This window comes from Artemia franciscana, chromosome 4, assembly GCF_032884065.1.
Source record: "Artemia franciscana chromosome 4, ASM3288406v1, whole genome shotgun sequence".
In the NCBI taxonomy this organism is placed as follows: Eukaryota; Metazoa; Arthropoda; class Branchiopoda; order Anostraca; family Artemiidae; genus Artemia; species Artemia franciscana.
Window position 1 is genome coordinate 48,777,045 of NC_088866.1, and position 18,737 is coordinate 48,795,781.

The following is an 18,737-nucleotide window of genomic DNA, read 5'->3' on the forward strand; positions in this document are numbered from 1 at the left end:
TTGATGCATAGCTTAGATTTCTTGTTATGCATTGATGTATAAAATTCTTCTCAATTCCTATTTTGATAGCAATACATGAGGATTTGAGTTTCACATTATTTTGCATAATTGCATAGCCTACTAGTTTTGACCTTATTTTCTAATGTAGCAAGAAGTTAGGCCTACTTAAAAAAGAAAAAAAAATTGAATTTAAACCATTTCTGAGATAGCAAGAAGTCAACTAACTAGAATTTTACCAATAGAACTATAGGGCATACTTTAGCCTGTAGACCATCCCCAAAAGTTCCAATTTCCTAACCTGGTTCATTCAGCTGTTCTGAAATCTCAGCCCAAAGCAAGTCTTTTAGCTTTGTTTTCTTGTAGTCTGTTTGGTGCAGGACAAGCCTTGTATTTATGACACTGCTCACATAAATACAAGGCTTGTCCTGCACCAAACAGATTAAATCAGTAATTTTGGGATGATTCTTTACTGACATGTTATTTGTTTGTCGGCCAAAATCAACAAAATGTTGTTGTTGTTGTTGTGAGAGGGATGATGGAGCATACAGAATTGACTCTCTTCACTCCAGATATGCTGGTTTCATATGCTATTGCACTGTTGTTGTTGTTGCCTCCAATCTAAAAAAAAAAAAAAAAAAAAAAAAAAAAAAAAAAAAAAAAAAATCAGAAAGAGCTGTGGTTAAATGTAATCTAATAGTTTTGTTTCTCTCAAAAACAATCCTAGCATTCTTGTCATACTCTCTTGTTTTCCTGTTTCAGTTATACCAATAATCTCATTATAATCAAAATTTCCACCTGCATTATTTTTTACATTTTTTTCAAGTAAATGTCTTTCTTGGTTATATTTTGAGCAATTCATTATAAGGTGTTCTGCATCTTCATCTATCTTGCATAGATCACATAATGGTGATGTTGTAATTTTCCATCTGAATAATGAAGCATTGGTTTTGTTGTGTCCTGTTCTAATTCTGAAAATTGTGTTTGCAATGTTTTTGTTTGGATGTATTAGGTTCTTGGTGATGAAATTGTCTTTTACAATTTTTAGATATTTGTTTTTGCATTTATTTTTGAAAAGAAGATGCTCTTCTTTTATAAGATGTTCTTTGATTCTTTTTTTTATTTCTACAGGGTGATTAGTAGTAAGTAAAGAAATTTGTTGTGTAAGACTTTCTTTAGCCATCATATCTGCCATCTCATTACCATATAGCCCAATGTGAGATGGGATCCAGATAATTTTTATGGTGAAATTTCTTTCTTGGAGGGTTTTGATCATTTGGGATATTTTTGCCATTTCCTTTGTCGGTGAGACTTGGTAATTGGCAAGATATAGAAGGGAGGATAGTGAGTCAGAACATATTAGGAAAGAATCTGGTGTTTCAGTGTTTTGTATTTCTGTTATGGCAATTTCAATTGCTTTAATTTCAGCTTGGAAGATCGAGGACTCATCTGGAAGTCTTTCTTTTATTGAAAAATTTCGATTTTCAAACCAGACACCTAGTCCTGTTTTATTGCCTTGTTTAGAACCATCTGTGTAGATTTTTTGGGAAAAATTGATCTCATTAATATATTGCAATGTCAAGTTTTTTAGGTATAGTGGTTGTTCTTCTGTTTTCTTTAGGATTTGTAGTTGCAGAGACGTGTCAATACAAGTGAGCCCATTCAGAGGTTTATAGTGTTCAATTTTACAGATTAGGGGATTAAACTCATTTGTGTAACTTTTCGATATGAAAATAATTGCAGGTAAATTATTTGTTTGCTCATTTGGAAAAAAATTTATTTGATCTATGATGTTTGTTTTGATTAGGTCATTGCTGGTAGTGGTTCTTTTTTTTATAATGTAATTAGTGTGTAAAATTTTCCTGCGTGTTTTTAGGGAATATGTGTGTGTTTCAAGGTGTAGTGCAGGTATTGGTGTGGATGGCATAGCATTTGTCATTTTTCTTAATGTTTGATTCCATTTTACATCTAATTTGTATAGCAATTGTTGAGAGGCTGTAGAATATAATATTGAGGCATAATCTAATTTGCTGAGAATTGTTGATTTGGTTAGGAGTAGTAAAATTTTTCTTGGAATGTAATTGAATTTACTTGCAATTGCATTGATAAATGTTTGTCTTTTTGTAATTGCTTGTAGAGTGTTGTTTATTTGTTTTTTCCATGAAAGTTGGCTGTCAAAGGTTACACCTAGGTAATTTTGGGAAAGTTGAGTTTTTATTAGCTTGTTGTTTAGTTTTAGTTTTGGATTTAGTATTTGACCAGTATGTTTGGTGAACATTACAAGATTTGTTTTATCTTCAGCTAGGGTAATTTTATTTTCATTTGCCCACAATTGGACATGATCAATTGCTTTTTGGCCACTTGTTTTTATTTTATCCATTGAGTTTCCTGTAATAGTTATGGTGATATCGTCTGCATACATGTATAAGTTAGTTCTTTGGAGATTATCTGTTGTCAGGTCACTTACATATAGGGAGAATAGAATTGAGCTGAGAACTCCCCCTTGTGGTACTCCAGCTTTTATGTATCTTTCAGAGGATAACACACCATGGGTTCTCACACAAAATTTTCTGTCAGAAATCCAATTTTTTATCCAGTTTTTTAGTTGTATATCTATGTGTAGAGAGTTTATTTTATTTTTTAAGATTTTTAGGTCGACTCTATCAAATGCTGCTGCTGCATCAAAGAAGATTGCACATGTGACTTGACTATTACTGAAACCTTTTTTTATGGTGTGCTCCATCCTAAGCAATGCATCCAGAGTGGATCTCCCCTTGTAGAATCCGCACTGCTCTGGCTGAATTAGTTTTTGTGTGTCATTTATAATTTTTTTCTTGATTATCTTTTCCATGAGTTTTGCTAGGCATGATAAAAGGGATATTGGTCGGTATGAAGAGGGTGATTTAGGATTTTTTCCAGGTTTTAATATGGGAATTATTATTGATTTTTTCCATTTTTCTGATATAATATTTTCATTTAGTGATTTGTTAAATAGATTGGTAAGCTTGAGTATCATATTTATTGGAAGTGCTTTTAACATTCTGTTATCAATTTTATCAATTCCAGTTGCACCTCTTTTTAGTGTCTTTAGTTCATTAATGATGTCATCAGATTTAATTATATTTGATATTGTGCTATTGTTTATTGAGTGGCTATTACCTTGGTGTGTGTTGGTTGTTTGTTCTGTTTGAAAATTATTTTCAAAGTGATTGGCTAGGACTTCTGATAACTCATCAGGGTTATAATAATCTAGGTGGTTTATATGAAGTGTTTTTGGTTGTTGTGAGGGTTTTTCCCTCTTAATTATTTTGTGGAAGTTCCTCCATAGATCTTTTAGAGGAGTGTTGTGGTTGAATTTGGAATTTATAAGGTTTGTCCATGCAGTATTTCTTTCTTTGATGATGGTTTTTTTCATTTGTGCTGTAACTTTGTTAAGCTCAATTTTGTTTAGTTGTGTTGGGTTTCTTTTGTATATTTTCCTGGCTTCTTTTCTTTTGTGCTTGGCAGCTTCACATCTGGCAGTCCATCCAGGAGTGGAGTTTAGCTGTTTGTGTGGTTTTTTATCAATTACTTTCAGATGTTTTTTTTGCAGTTTTATAGATAATTTTTGTGATTTCATCTATAGCATCATTTGTTGGGAGTAGGTCAATATGATCTAAGTTAATTAGTTCTAGCTCGTTTTGCCACTTTTTGATCCTTTTTTCATTAAATGACCATTTATCAGGGTTAAAAAATCTTTTATTTGGGTCATTGGAATTTGTTTCTATGTATAAGGTGTAGTGATCACTATCAAAATCATGGGAGGAGTGTATAGTTGTTTGGAGTTGTAGGTCCCTTGAGATTATGGTTAGATCTATTGTTGATATTTTTCCAGTTTGCTTGCATAAGTGAGTTTCAAGATTGCAGGGGGTGGCTATGTGGAGGTTTAGATCATTTATTATTTCTAGGAGGCAGCTAGCCTTTTGATGATTTTTTGCCTGTGTGTTCCATGTCTGATGGTGTAGGTTGAAGTCACCCAAAATTATTTTGGGGTTTTGAATATTTTTGAGAGTGCTCCATAGTTGGTTTTTATCAAAGTTATTAGTTTTGTTATTATAGTAATTTATAATTGAAAGTGTATTCCCATTGATGTTATTTATTTTTATTATGCCAATTTCATTATTTCCACCAAAGGTGGTAGGGATTTCCTCACTGACAAAGTGGTCCTTTATAAGAGTACATAATCCCCCACCCTTTTTATCACATCTGTCCCATCTGTAGCATTTATACCCATTAAATGAAATTTTTATTTTTTCTTTCAAGAAAGTTTTCTGTAGGCATACTATATCTGGTTTTTCTGTTATTAGAACATTTTTTAACTCTATTTTTTTTTGCTGTTGGTCAGGCAGTTTGTGTTTAGTTGTATTATTTTCATATTTTTGATTTTTTGAAAGTGTTTTTCTTGTTGGATTTTTTGTTTCTTCATTGCTTTTAGTGGTGAATTCATCTTCATTTTCCTCATTTGATAGCTCAGATTCTGTATCTGAGTCTGTGTTATCTTTTTGTGAGATTTTTCTTACAAATGTTTTAATTTGTTTCATTTTGCTTTGTTGCAGAGTTTTGGATTTGGGGATTAGGTCCAAAAGCATGGTTATAGCTTCGGTTAATTTGTTAATTACTTTTTCTTGTTTTTTTATTGATTCCTCAAGTCTCTTAAGGGTGGTGGATGTCTCATGGGTAGGTATAATAGAAATTAAGGGTGCTGGAAGTGGAGGAAATTCACTCTGATTTATGTTGAATTCTGTTTGATTTTTTGTTTTGCATGTCTGATGGGTATCTTATTTGTGATAGACACCTTTAAGATTTCATTTTTTTCTTTCTTGACAGGGCATATATTAGCATTTGCTGGATGTTTTCCTTTGCAATTAGCACAATTTTGATCTGTCCTTGGACAATCACTGTGGGCATGGAGCCCAGCACAGAGTAGGCATCTCTGGTTTGATCTGCATTCTTGGGATTTGTGTCCAAATCTCTGGCATTTAAAGCATTGTACTGGTTGTGGAATAAATTGTTTTACTTTTTTATTTATCCCCCAAAAATTTATTGTTTTTGGAAAATTCTGTGGATTTTTGTAAATAACTAGAATTGTATATACTGTTTTGGATTCATCATTGCCTATTTTTAGTATTTTTTCAATTTCTGGGTTTTCTTTGAGTTCATCTTCTACTTCAGCGAAGTCTGCAGTCTCTTTTTCAATAAATAAGATACCTTTTTTTCCAATTATGTTGTTTTTGAAGTTGTCTGCTTTTTCTTTGTCATATTTTTCAAAGATAATTTCATTGTTGTTGAATTTTATTTTCTGTAGTGTGATCATATCTGGAGTGGTTGGTGCTCTTGTTTGGATAACCATTGAGCCGCCAGGGCCAGGTGCCTCAATGATTGTTCCATAGTTGCCCAGTTCTTTTTTAAGGATTCTGGCAACTAGTAATTTGGCTCCTGGAGTCATTCTTCCTTTAATTTGGTTTTTGTACTGTATCCATGCTAGTACAGTACAATTCTTATCAAGTTTTTCAAGATTATTTGTAAAATTATGGTCATCATGGGGATCCCCCATTTTTTCCTCCTTGAGGAATCTTCCTTCAAATATATAGCCTATCAGTAAAAAATGAAAGATAATAAATTCGCAACGACAAGGCAAAAATATTTATCCAAACACAGGTTCAGGATCTCTCAATTTCAATTCTACAACTGTGTAATTTTTGCAGAATAATCTTTGTTCTTTTCTTCCTTTTGAAGTCCAAAAAATCAACAAAACTGTAAATATTCTCGTTCTTCTTGCCTACACATCAAGCAGAATTGGTCAAAAAGGTCTCGGTGAAAGGAATCCTTGCTGGTCGCTAGACTTTTTTTCTACCCGGATTCACGAACGGAATCCTTTCAAGTGGACCAGAATTCCTTTGTCCGCGACGGGAATTCTCGTCCGTGTAAACGCGCTATAAAAAGTTTTTGTAGATGGGGTGGTCGAATAAACTTTAAGTAGGCTCATTGGATTGGTATTCAGAAGTTGTAGTGCCCTTTTCAAGAGTAACATTGATCAAGGGCAGCTATTCCCCCTCCCCTCATACATACATTGTATTGCCGGTCGTTGGTCGTTTTATACCGACCACAGATTTGTCGTCTTTAACCTTAGACTACGTCTGAAGGTCCAGAAAAGTGATCACCCCTCCCCAAATTAGACCTGAACAATCTCGCAAACTCCAACACGTGCCAGATCTATGCTGTCTCCATTTCAAACCGTTTAGACTGTCTTGGTCAAATTTCAGAATCTGAAGAAGCATGGCAACTATTTAAGGACAGTGTATTGCTTTCGGCTGAAAGTACTATCGGTCGTCTGAAGACCAGAAAAAAGTTTTGGATATCGCAGGAAACTTTAGATGTTATTGAACAGCGTCGCAAAGCACGCCTAACGAAGGACATGGTTACCTACAGACGTCTAAACGGCGTAAGAAATAAATTGCTCGACAGAGACAGAAAGCTGTTCACCGAGAAAAAGGCCGCCGATCTCGAGGAGGCCGCCAGAAAGGGTGACACATACGCTCTATACAAACACCTTCGGGATCTTACACATGGAAAGCCATCCTCCCTAGGCCTATCACATCTAATGATGGAAATATTCTCACTGACGAGAGCGCTCAACTGTATGGCTGGAAGGATTACTTCTCTTCACTTCTAAACCTGGACTATGTTAGCCATCCCGACCCTGACCTTCTTCAAGTTGCATCCAGCACCCCTGAGACCCCATGTGAAAGTGTGCAACACCCTTTCACTTCTACAGAAATCCTGAAGTCTCTGAATCAGATGAAAAACAACCGAGCCCCAGGACTCTGTGGTATCCCTACAGAACTGCTGAAATATGGTGGGGCAGCGACCCTTCTCTGGCTCCAAGTACTGTTCTCCATAGTATTTCGTACAGAATGGATTCCAAAAGACTGGCGAGCGGGCATCATTCTACTTCTCTGGAAACGAAAAGGCAGTCGAAGAATCTGCTCCGACTATCGTGACATCACACTTCTCTCTGTGCCCGGTAAGCTCTTTGTTATGACCCTCCTGGACCGCTCTACCACTTTCCTCAGAAGCGAACGAAGAATCCAACAGGCTGGCTTCATGCCAGGAAGGTCCACCGTGGAGCAAATATTCACAATACGGCAGCTGATAGAAAAGACTCGAGAATTTCAACAAAAAGCATATTTTGCCTTTATGGATTTCAAGGCTGCTTTCAATTCTGTCGACCGGCAATCACTTTGGCTCATACTGAAAACAACGGGAATACTAGCGAAGTACTGCAACCTTTTCTAGCGGCTCCACGAAGGGACTGAGAGCTGCTTGCAAGTCAATGGCAGACGCAATTAATCGTTTGAAATCAATACTGGAGTCCGTCAGGGCTGTGCTGCTGCTCCAGAGTTATTTAATTGTGTCATAGACTACATTATGACTTGGACAATAAACCGCCTCCAGTTTGGGTTGCATTGCAGCGATAGAGTACTTTCAGACGCTGACTATAACGATGATCTTGCTCTTGTCTCCCATTCACCGTCGAAGCTCACAGAAGTCCTAAAGATCCTTGCTGAAGAAGCCTTAAAGATAGGGCTGTCGATTAATAGGCAGAAGACAAAAGTGATATTTGTTGAACTCCGTAACTCAGCGCGTTCCCCACCAGTCCTAATGGTCGGTGACAAACCAACTGAGATTGTTGAGGAATTTACATACCTTGGCTCTATCCTCTCAATCCTCGAAGATCTAATGCACCGAATTGCCAAAAGTCTCAGCAGTAGTGGGAAGCCTAAGTGCCCTTTGGAGGAAACCTTCTATCAGCCGTAGGACTAAAATGCGCATATACAATGCTTCGGTGGGATCCGTGCTTCTTTACGGAGCCGAAACCTGGCCAGCCCCTCAGTCTGTGCATAGCACCGTCAATATAACCCAAACAAAACATCTTCGCCGCATTGAAGAACTACGCTGGCATGATTTTGTCAGCAACAAAAACCTACTGGCGTTGACTGCTCAAACGCCCTTCTCAGTCCAACTCGCCCAACGAACACTACGCTGGTATGGACATCTCTTTCGCATGTCCCCCGACACTCCCACACGAACGATTTTTGACTTTGATCCCGTGCTGTACGGCGGGAAACGCCCAAGAGGTCGGCCCCCAACCAGATGGAAGGACACGACAGGTGCCTTCTTAGCCATGGCAAATATTCAGGAGGACGGCCACATCCTTGCAGGAGACCGGTCTAAATGGAGGCACCATGTAGCATCACTCTCGACACCGGAAGCATTTCGGCAGGAGCATAAAGTCAAGTAAGTCAAGCATCTAACGAAAATTTTGAGACAGCCATTTTATTCAAAATAGTTCAAAGATCATTTAACAAAGATTTTGGAGTTGAAACAAAATCCAAGAGCCTGGAAGCAAGGGTTGTAAGTTATGCTCCAAAGGCATTTAAAGCTTTAATAAAAAGAAAATTGTATAAACTATATAGGAGTCTCATTTGATATTTTAAATCGAAATATCTCGACTTTTGTACCTATTTTTTTTTTCACTGTTTGAATAAATGCATTTATCCCCATTTGAAAATTTATTTGTACTACACAATTAGTATAAAGTGTAGAAGGAACAGTATACAAAATTTAAATTTAGAACTGAGAGACAGGAGTATTTCCAAGGGACAAAAAATAATGTTCCATAAATATTCAGGATGATTTTATTTTATCTCGCTCTTTATTTTTGGGTACCGTGGTTTCCGCTGCAATTTCGGGGATCACAATATTTTTTTGGCAGCGTGAACTTGCAGAAATTCAAACTGTATAAACGTGCTCTTTGGTTAGTAGGCGATATAAATGGAAAAATAGCAATAACACTACCTAGCAGAATTAAATAATTCAGGAAATGCTTAGTTTTTAGTCAGGAAATGGTCAAGGCGAACCTGAAGTGCAGAGAAGTATTTGAACGAAGTCTTAAAGAAAATCAAAAGTAGGCTACTTAAATTGCATTGTTTCTCCTTATCTCTCATCCTTGATGGATACATAGAGCCCACTATATATTATGTGTTATATTTTGCAATAGAAAACAGTAAATTTCAATAATTTAAAACAGGAAATTGCATGTGCAGCAAAGAAAACAGGATCTTAAAATGTTTTTCTGGTTTACCTTATTAAAATCAGAAACTCAGCTATAAATTTTATGCTTATGTAAAGCTCCAGCTATGGGGCTTCTTTATATCCTGGGATGTAGTTGGATTAGGTGAATAAGACTTTTAGGAATCAATCAAGCCCTTAAATATACCTTTAAAAGGTATTGCCAACTGGGCTACTAAAGTAAATAAAACTAGTAGGCTATCCAATTGAGTAAAATTATATACAACAAAGCCCTTGTATCTTTTTACTTAATAAGAGTTGTAAATATCAATGAATAGGCTAGCTACAAAGCCTAGCTATGCATCAATATGGTCACTATTAAAATAATTGGTAAAATTCTAGTTAATGACTTCTTGCTATCTTGGAAAGGGTTTAGGTTAGTAAAATGAAACTTTCAGGGATGGGTCTACAGGCTAAAATATGTCCCAGGAAGGTATTTTAAAGTACCCACCTCCACTCCTTCTCCCTCTAGAGGGCCCTGAAATTGCCAACATGAAAGGTCTATACCTATTGAAATTTTGACAAAACAACATTTTACCTGAATTTTCAGTTACTAGTTGCCTTTTCTCTGCCTTTAGTTCTTTGAATGCAATTCCTGTTATTTGAGTAGAATTTTGAGCCATATCAATGTTTTTTTGTTTTTTTCAAAATTTAGGAAATGTATTTGCATATCTTTAAAACTTCATAAAATGGAATTGAGCATAGTTATGAAGCTGAAAACAATTTTGTTGTACTTCACTTAAGCAGGAGATCTGTTTTGCAAGGTTTCACTTTTATGACACACATATTTTTAAAGGTCAGGGCCCTCTACAGGAAGAAAAAGTAGAGGTAGTTGCTTCAAAATACCTTCTTGGGACATACTTTAGTCTGTGCATTCATTCCTGAAATTTTCCTAACCTAAACTCTTTCTGAGATAGCAAGAAGTCAATTAACTAGAATTTTACCAAATAATTTAAGTTTAAATAGTTGAAATTGTTAGTTTATTGGCTTACCTAGAAGAACCTCTTTTTAGAAGTATCAGTTATCCTATTTTGATGTATACATCCTTTCAGTGTTTCACTTTTAATCACATATTAACAGAAAGATGATTCAATAAACTTAACTTTTATGTTTGATATTTAATGCTTACAATATTAATTTTGTTTATTTTTGCAAGACTCTTAGAAGACACTTCTAAGAGTCTTGGATTGTTTCTGTTGCTTCAACTTTGACTCCATTCAGCAAAAATTTACCAAAACTCTAATTCCACCACTCCAACTCAAAAGCCCTGGAAAATGCCCCCTAAAACTTTTTTTAAATATGCCAATTATTATCCTTGCAAGCTTGTATTTCAAGCCCACAAAGTAAAAGGGCAGTAAGAATAAATTCTGGTTATTTGAACTATTTAATTATAAAGTTATAAAAGTTTATTAATTTTAAAAAGCTAGGGAAATCAATAAAAAACATTTTGTAACTTACCTAGGGGCATAAGTTGAGGTGGGACAATTGCTCCCTCTAGATAAAGAAAGTATATTTTTTTTTTTTGTATTTTCATTGAAAAATGTCTTCTTTTGGTACTGTTGTGGAAAAAACCAATAAATTAATGCCTCACTAATATTTTGAAAAATACATTTTGCACTACTTAACATATTTGAGTTGGTGCCCCAAAATCTATCACCTTTTGAAGCAGTTAGCAGCAACCATATGAAACTAGTGTTTTCATTGCAAAGATTTTTTTTATTAATTCTAATGATATTTAAGTCATATAATTAAATGCTTTTAGATTATGTTGTGAACTATCAGATTTAGAAATTATTTAATAGCAGTCTTTTTAAAAAGGTATTTGTATCACACAAATTTTCATTTTAAGTTGGCTAATGTTTAAACAACCTCTTACTTAACAAGTAACACTTTCAACTTGTAAATTTTAATTTACTTACCAGAAACAAGAAGTTATTCAAAAGGTAAGAGGCATCCAAGCATTGGCTTGGGGGCCTCTATTGCTCCAAATAATTCTTTTTATAATTAATCTGGTTTTTTTCAGAACATGGTGTGTTAAAAGAATTACTTGTGCTGGAACACATGCAATCATAGAAAGAATTTTCTGATAAGGATGTACTGAAGAATGAGCTGTTGTAAAGAATATTTGAAATACAATGATCATACCCTTTTTACTTCTTGGTAAGGCCATAGTTTTGTTTTCTTTTTTAATGTATCTGTTGAAAATTACTTATTTATCATGTTATTATTATTATTACTATACCCACCTCAGCATCCCTTTAAAGGGAGAAGATACAACTATTGACTGAATTAATTTGTTTTTGTCCTAATTTCTGTCTGTTGTTGCAGAGTGTCCAACATGAATATTCTAAAATTAGAATATTAGAAATTAAATATCCAAACAGTTTTGGTATTGCTGATCATAGTATTTGTGTTTTTTTTTATATCCAATATGCTTGCTAATATTAGAGTGACAAGTTACAGTAACACTATGACTTTCAGGGATACATACCCTCTCCATGGTTATCTTACATGTTTCAAATATCAATACTCAGAGGATTTATTGTAACAAAATGTGTTGGTTGAGAGGAGTTGGGGGGGGGGAGGGTCAAAAACTGTCCTGACTAAGGTTCATACCTGACATTTTGATGCTTATGAAAAAACTTACCAAAGCTTTTTTGTTAAACTATTCTCAAAAAGAGGTTCAGCACTACAATGAGGAACAGGAGAATCAAATTGGGATTGAATGTATGCTACCTTTCTAATTCTCCCTTTGTGAACAGCTTAGCCACCAGTTTTTTGCTGTCATACCTGAATTACAACACACATCAGACAAAACCTTTTGGAATGACAGCAGCAATGTGTAGTTAAGTTTTTTTTATTCTATTCTAATTGCCTTCTGACTGCTGATTTGCTATTGACAACTAACAACTACTTATAGTGACCACAAACTGACTACTAATCTGACTAACTATTTTACTAGTTTTAATTTTACTAATATTATTGCTGGTTTTTTTTTTCTCCTTGATTTTAATTTTAAAGCTGATGAAATTTACCAAAGCTCTTTTGTGACTGGCCATCGTTTTAATTTGGGTTTGCAAAAACACGCAAGGGTAGGTTTTTCCATTTGATTAGTGAAGTCAGGATGAGTAAAATCATTTACACATCCAAGAATACAAACTGGCAAAGTTTCTTGGGTATGTGCAGAAAGTTTGCTTTGAGAAAAAGTGCAATCTGATTTTTAAAACAATATTGTAATGCATGGTGATTTGTAGACGAATTTTGGCAAACTGAGTTTTCTTTAGGAGAAAATCTAAAAATTTTGGAGATTCCCTAAAATTTTCAGGATAGCAGAAGCATTGCTGATAGCCAACATTGAACAGACTTTTAAAACTCACAGTCTTCTCTGCACCTCATGCCTCAGAGCCAGCAACTGACCAATACCCTTGGTGTGGCTTGTATGTGTGCTCATGTATGTTTGCAGCTGAGCTGAACTATAAGGGCCAAAGAGCTGGCTGCAGCTTGGGACCCCACTTTGCTGACTACTGCACTAGATAGTTGTACCAAACAGCATTCTGTGTGGAGCTTATTGAGTATTTACTAAAAAAAAAAACTGCAGCAAGCCATGAGTATGTTTTTACAGAATATGAAGGTGCAATTATTTTATGGAATCTTTTGCTAAATAATAAAAATAAAATGCATACACAAACCATTATTTTGAATTATATTCTTAGACTTACAATAAAGATTTTACCAATCTAGATTTACCAATTTGCATATATTTTGACAAGGGATTCTAGGAATTCAAAAACTCTAAAAAAGAAAACCGAAATTTAGATGGATTATATCATTCACCCCCCCCCCAGCCCACAAGAGTGAATGTATTGTTTTTATATCTACGATGCATACAACATTACAAATGGAAAGTATTTAAGACATGGAAAAAGAGTTGACTATTTTTAAAAGTTTAGTTCAGAATAGCTAAAATTATTATATAAACTGCAAAAATATTTATGGTATCTGAGAAATAACACACGAATGTGACAAATGTGTCAACGACACTGCAATACTGATGTATATAAAAATGATAGGACTCGCATAAATATTCACATAAATACACAAAGGCTCCTAATGAATTTTCTCAAACTTCTGACGTATTTTTTTCTAAATCGTTTTTTTTAGGCCAGAATATAGCAGGATGCCAATTTTCCCAAAAAATATGTAGCTGTTTTTGAGAAAACATACACGCACAATTATTGCTCACTTATAAAGATAGTTTTATAAAAAAAAAATGATGTTTCTTTTTTAAAGGGTATTATTTGCCATCCCACTTTTTCCTGAACTTCCGAAATCCTCCCATCATATCGTGGTCATTTCTGACACCTGCTTGGGTGTCTGCGCCAATCTGACTGAGGAGCAGCTAGAAGCAATGGCTTGATAATGCAGTCATTGGGTTTTCTCAGGACATGGCCAAGCCAACGCAGTCTTTTCTGTTTGACGATTATGGCTGTGGGCTGGATGTCACAGCAGCAGTGCTGCACATCAGAATTTGAGATTCTGTTGGAGCATTGAATCCTCAGGATTTTTTGTAAACAGCAGTGGTCAAAGACTCCCAAATGATGGAGATGAAGCGCCTTCAGTGGCCAGGTCTTAACTGCATAGAATAGAACAGACCTAACTGCTGTTTTATGGACACACATTTTGTCTTCAAACTTATCTCCCATTGTTTCCATAAACGGTGGCGAAGTTGAGAGAATGTGGCTTGGGTTTTGCTGATTCTTTTCTCTACATCAAGGTCACAGCCTCCACGACAGTTTATTAGCGAGCCAAGATAAGAGAAACTTTTCCAGACGAATCAAGAAAACAACCAAACTGGACTGATTTCCCTGGGTGAACCAGTAAATTTTAAGCCAGTGAAAAAAAAAGGAAAAGCTAAATTCTACCTACTTTGCTCTTCTATGGGAAATTCTAAACCAATCAAAGAGGAAAAATTTTTTTTAGTCATAACATTTTTTTCAAAAATAATTCCTCTGTGATATGGTCATTGCTTGTCAGCTTATATGCAAATTTTAGCTCAGTTTTGACAACATAGGTGTGTTGAAACTCAGTTATTGAATTTTTCTTTAAAACATGCTGTTAACATAAAAAAGTCACAGATCATTTATAAATAAATCACTTTAGATTATGCATTTTCTCGAAGTTCAGGTATTGATCTTGAAATAGTAATTAAAAAAAAAAAAAAAAAAAAAAAACACTTAACCTGTATCAGAAGTGTAACTTTAAACGAAAAAATTATTGTCAACAAATAAATAAAGCCTAAAACTGATAACACTATGAATCTTAAAGTAACAGAACAGAATTACTGCCAGTGAAGAATCAAACCCAAAATGATTGAGGATAAAGCAATGATGTTGAGCTCACAACAAACATTAAAAACTGAACCTACAATAGACAGAAAGTAATAATTATACTATTACTACTAACAACTCCCTACAGCGCCAAGCTGCTTGAGGCCAGTTTATTTGCTTACGCTCCTCATCCACCCTATCTATTCAGAAATTACTCTTTAACCCTCTCCCCCTTTAAGTTATAATTTCCCTAAAATCCCTCCTTATTACCTCTTCTCACTTCATTCTGGGACGACCTGCTTTTCGTTTGGCCTCAGATGTATGTCAAAAATTACGATTTTCGGTATTCTATTGAGTAGTGAATTCAAACTGAACATAAATTATCACAAATAAATACTATGGCTGTTCCCTGAAAACAAGAACTATCTGTAATTAAATACCTAAATATATTTTGAAGAGTTTTTTTAATATTTATTTTCATCAGTGTTTTCTTTCTTTGAATTTATAGAATTTTAAAAGAGAGAAAACGGTTATAAACGGTACAATTGTTCCACTGTTTTATTTAATTTATACCCATTTTTCTCTCTTAAATTCTGTAAACAGAAAAGCAGCGTCGTCTAAGAAATTATTTACTTAAAATTCCGTTCAAATTAAATGTGTAACCAATCAATCACATAAAACTATCAAAAATATCTGTTGGTAGTATTTGAAGTGATCTGTTTAGTTATAAGTAAAGCACAATTCAGATTTCTTTTAGTAGAGTTTTTAGAATATGCACAAAGTGCATATTCAAAGGTTTCAGTTATCCAAAATCACACTTTAATGTCATTTTAGTTAAGTGTAACTTTTAAATCTTAACGAAAATGTTTCCTGAGTAAATTTTGTGTTTTGCATATCCTAGATCTGTCTTCAGGGGTCTATCCCCCCCTATTGTTGGCTGAGGTGCAGCTATCATTGACTTCAGTTTAACTATTGTGCAAAAATACATCATTAAAATTTATTGTTAATATCCTGAGCAAAAAAAAAAAAAAGACCGTAGAATTTCCAGCCCACAAATCACTTAAACAAAAAAAATGTTATCAAATTCTGTTTCACTTGTCAGATTAAAGAAATCTTCCAAATTTTAGGTAGCTGCCTCATTCCAGAAAATCTCGGATCTGCCACTGCTGCTCTTATGAAATTATGCTCTTACAGATATTCAGTTTGACACCTCTTGTTTCTGACAGACTCAAATCAATTTTTACTGAATATTTTTTTGTGTCTGTATTTTTCTCCCAAATAATCGAAAAAAGAATAACTAAGAATAAATGGTTTTGACTCTATTTAGCAATGAGTAATTTTTACCAGTCTTATAGCAGGTGGAATCTTTTGCTCCTAATTTTCCTTAAGTCCTCATAAATGTTAAGTATTTTTAGTTATAATGACCTGCCCTGGGAAAAAACGTCTGACCTGCTACTCTACCCTTTCCTATTTTTGTTAGTTCTATTTTAGTGCATGAATTTTTCTAAACCTTTTTATTTGCTTTTAGCTTTTTACTTCTAATTGAATAAAATTATTTTGTTCTTAAAATTAATGTTAGTTTTGGTCCACTTTATGGATGTGCTTTTTTCTTAGGCATTGGAAATGGCAAAGTTTTAGATTCTGAGACTCTTTGAAAGGTGCTAGACGAGATCTCCTTGTGGGGGCCCGTTGGACCAATCTTGGAAGGGTACTCCCGCTTCCCAACTGTGTACAGGCATGGTTGTAATTACAGGGGCACACAAGTCTGAGCTTTAGGGGGTATGGAGATCAGAAGATTTTTCTTACGGGTGGGGGAGGAGGGTAAGATAATTCGAAGGGTGTGTTTAAAGCCACCATTTGTTTATTTTCGTAGGGAGGCCTTCTATAACGATCTTCTGGGAGATAGAGAATCTCTCTACCCCTTATGATGATAATTAATATGTATATTGCATATATAGGGTGCTTCTGTGTTCTGTTTCAAGTAATAAACTCTTTTCCCATAGGATTGTCATTAGGATTTTGCACATCCCATAATGTTACAATCATCAGACTTTTGGACAACCCCCACAACAGCAATGACGAGTTGAAACATATCAGAAAGGATTCCATTAACGCATCTTTTATTAAAGTGCCTGGAGACTGGGATGTACCTGGTGGCTGGACAATTTTTCCTCTTATTGAAAGGTGATACTTATTTTTTTGCCATACAAAGAATTAATGATAATCATCAGGCGCTCATAACTTACCAGGGGGCACTGGGACCGGGCCTATCAAAACAGTATTGTATCCCCATGTGAAGAATTTGGAAGAAATGCCCAATTTTATAAAGTAATGACTAAGTTAAAATTTGGGGTGGCGCGAAGCGCCACCCCAACAGTTAGTATTACGATAAAATCAAGGTATGTCAGGCAAGAATATTTATAGTTTATTCTATAGCAGCGAGTTAACTACATTCTATTATAAAGTAGTTATAATAAATCAGCAAAAAATTAGCATCTTGAACTTAAACTTGATGCCGCCTCGTTATAAATTGAGATTTGCTACTGATCTGACTATTGTTATCAATGCTAAAGACTACAAGCGATTTCCCTCAGTGATCCATCTCAGTGGAATATTAAAAAAATGACATCAGCTGATGATGTGTCTTGTACAGTGGTAGGTCAAGTATTTTGGAAGGGGTGTAGTGGGTGGAGAGGGGGTAGATTCGATGAGTTCCGTATTCTTTAACAGATTTGTAGCATAGAACCTTAATTTTTTCTTTCTCGACGGATAGTCGACGTTTTTCATCAAAATAAATTTGCGCCGAACCGTCCTAACCGAGTGGTTAGCACGATAGACTTAAAATCCTTAGAACAGGGTTCAAGTCCTGGTTTCGCTGGTTATTTGGTTTGAAACTGGGGTCAATGGTTGACTGCGTAAGCTCGACCCAGCTCTAAATGGGTACCTGGAGAAATCTGGGGGAAAACACGGGAACCGTCGGATGATTTGCCCCCAACCACGCATTGCGCTCCGGGCGAAGGCATAAAATTAGGAGATCGGCAAAAGTGCTATTTAGACCATTGGTCAGCATACACAAAAGTCAATAGTTATTCCCAATGTCTAATGGATTGACCATGATTGAACTATGAATTGGGTTTTCAAGGGTCTGAAAATATAAATTTTTTACATGTAAAACAAAATAAGACAAACTCTCAAACAGTGAGCGTGTGGAACACTAAAAGGATTCCTGCCCTGGAAAATTTCTTCGTCAAAAGCAGTGTAAATTATGTTGCGGCCACCTACGGTAAAGCAGGCCCACCTATGGTAAAATACGCCCACTTTTAGCTTGAAAAGTGCTACTTGGGTCGAACTCTATTGTGCGTTTAGACACATTGGAAAGCCTATATTCCTTCCTGTTAAACTGGTGCTTATCCTAGAAATACCACCCTTTTATTTATTTTTCGTTTTATGTAAATGGATTATAGTTGACCTTTTTCAGTTTTTTTTTCTTTTTACCTTAGTTACTTTAATTCACACTTCATAAAGAAATTAGGGTCAAGTGGATATGTTCAGCTCAGTTGTGGATACTAGTAATCAATTTCATATTCTAAATAAATAAAAAAAAATATATTATTTGTCACTCTATTTAGAGCCCAGCTATACGCAACTACGCTAGAAGGTAGCCGGAGCGATAACAGGGATTACATTTTGGTATTATCCAGGACCTATTCTTTTCTAGTTTAGAATTGACACTGCCACACAGCATCAGTTTTAGGTGGAGTGTGTGGGATGGCTGCATGTCACAAGCAGCAACAGCCTTCTAGCCAAACTCATTATTCGGTTACAATTTATTGAAGTGAGTGATGGGCCGTCCTATTTGTACCGTTAGAGCATGACTGCCCATTCTTTGTTGATTCTTTATTTTGAAGCTTCAGCTGGAGGTGAGGACATTTTTTTCTCACCCCAACTGTTCTAATCATAACCAACAATTGTTCAAAAAATTCCTGCCTGATTCTGCTTTCAATTAAACCGTTTTGAAGCTTCTCTGAGTGACGTCATGTTCGATTGGTAAGCTCTGTGAAATACAATTCTTGCTTTGGCAAATACATTTTATTTTAGAAGCATCTCACTGCACCTGCATTAAGTCAGAGCTGGTAACTTTAGGGCATGTAATCATTCTCTGTATGGTTTCCCAACAAGGACAGATTGACATTTTGCGGCCCTCCTCCATACTTATTCAATCGGCCGAAATTAACTTTGTAA

The 18,737-nt window shown here is 35.2% G+C and overlaps 1 protein-coding gene and 1 long non-coding RNA gene across 5 annotated transcripts in view; both read left to right on the top strand.

Annotated features, from left to right (window-relative positions):
- LOC136026532 (rap guanine nucleotide exchange factor 4-like) overlaps positions 1-18,737 on the top strand; it is a 788,659-nt gene that overhangs the window by 267,107 nt on the left and 502,815 nt on the right. The window lies entirely within an intron of this gene.
- On the top strand, positions 8,822-16,703 carry LOC136025673 (uncharacterized). Of its 2 annotated transcripts, none has more exons than XR_010617146.1 (3): positions 8,822-8,854; positions 11,192-11,328; positions 16,499-16,703. It is a non-coding gene; the product is annotated as an uncharacterized LOC136025673 (long non-coding RNA). The 2 variants fall into 2 exon arrangements; XR_010617145.1 differs by lacking the exon at positions 8,822-8,854 and adding an exon at positions 8,873-9,004.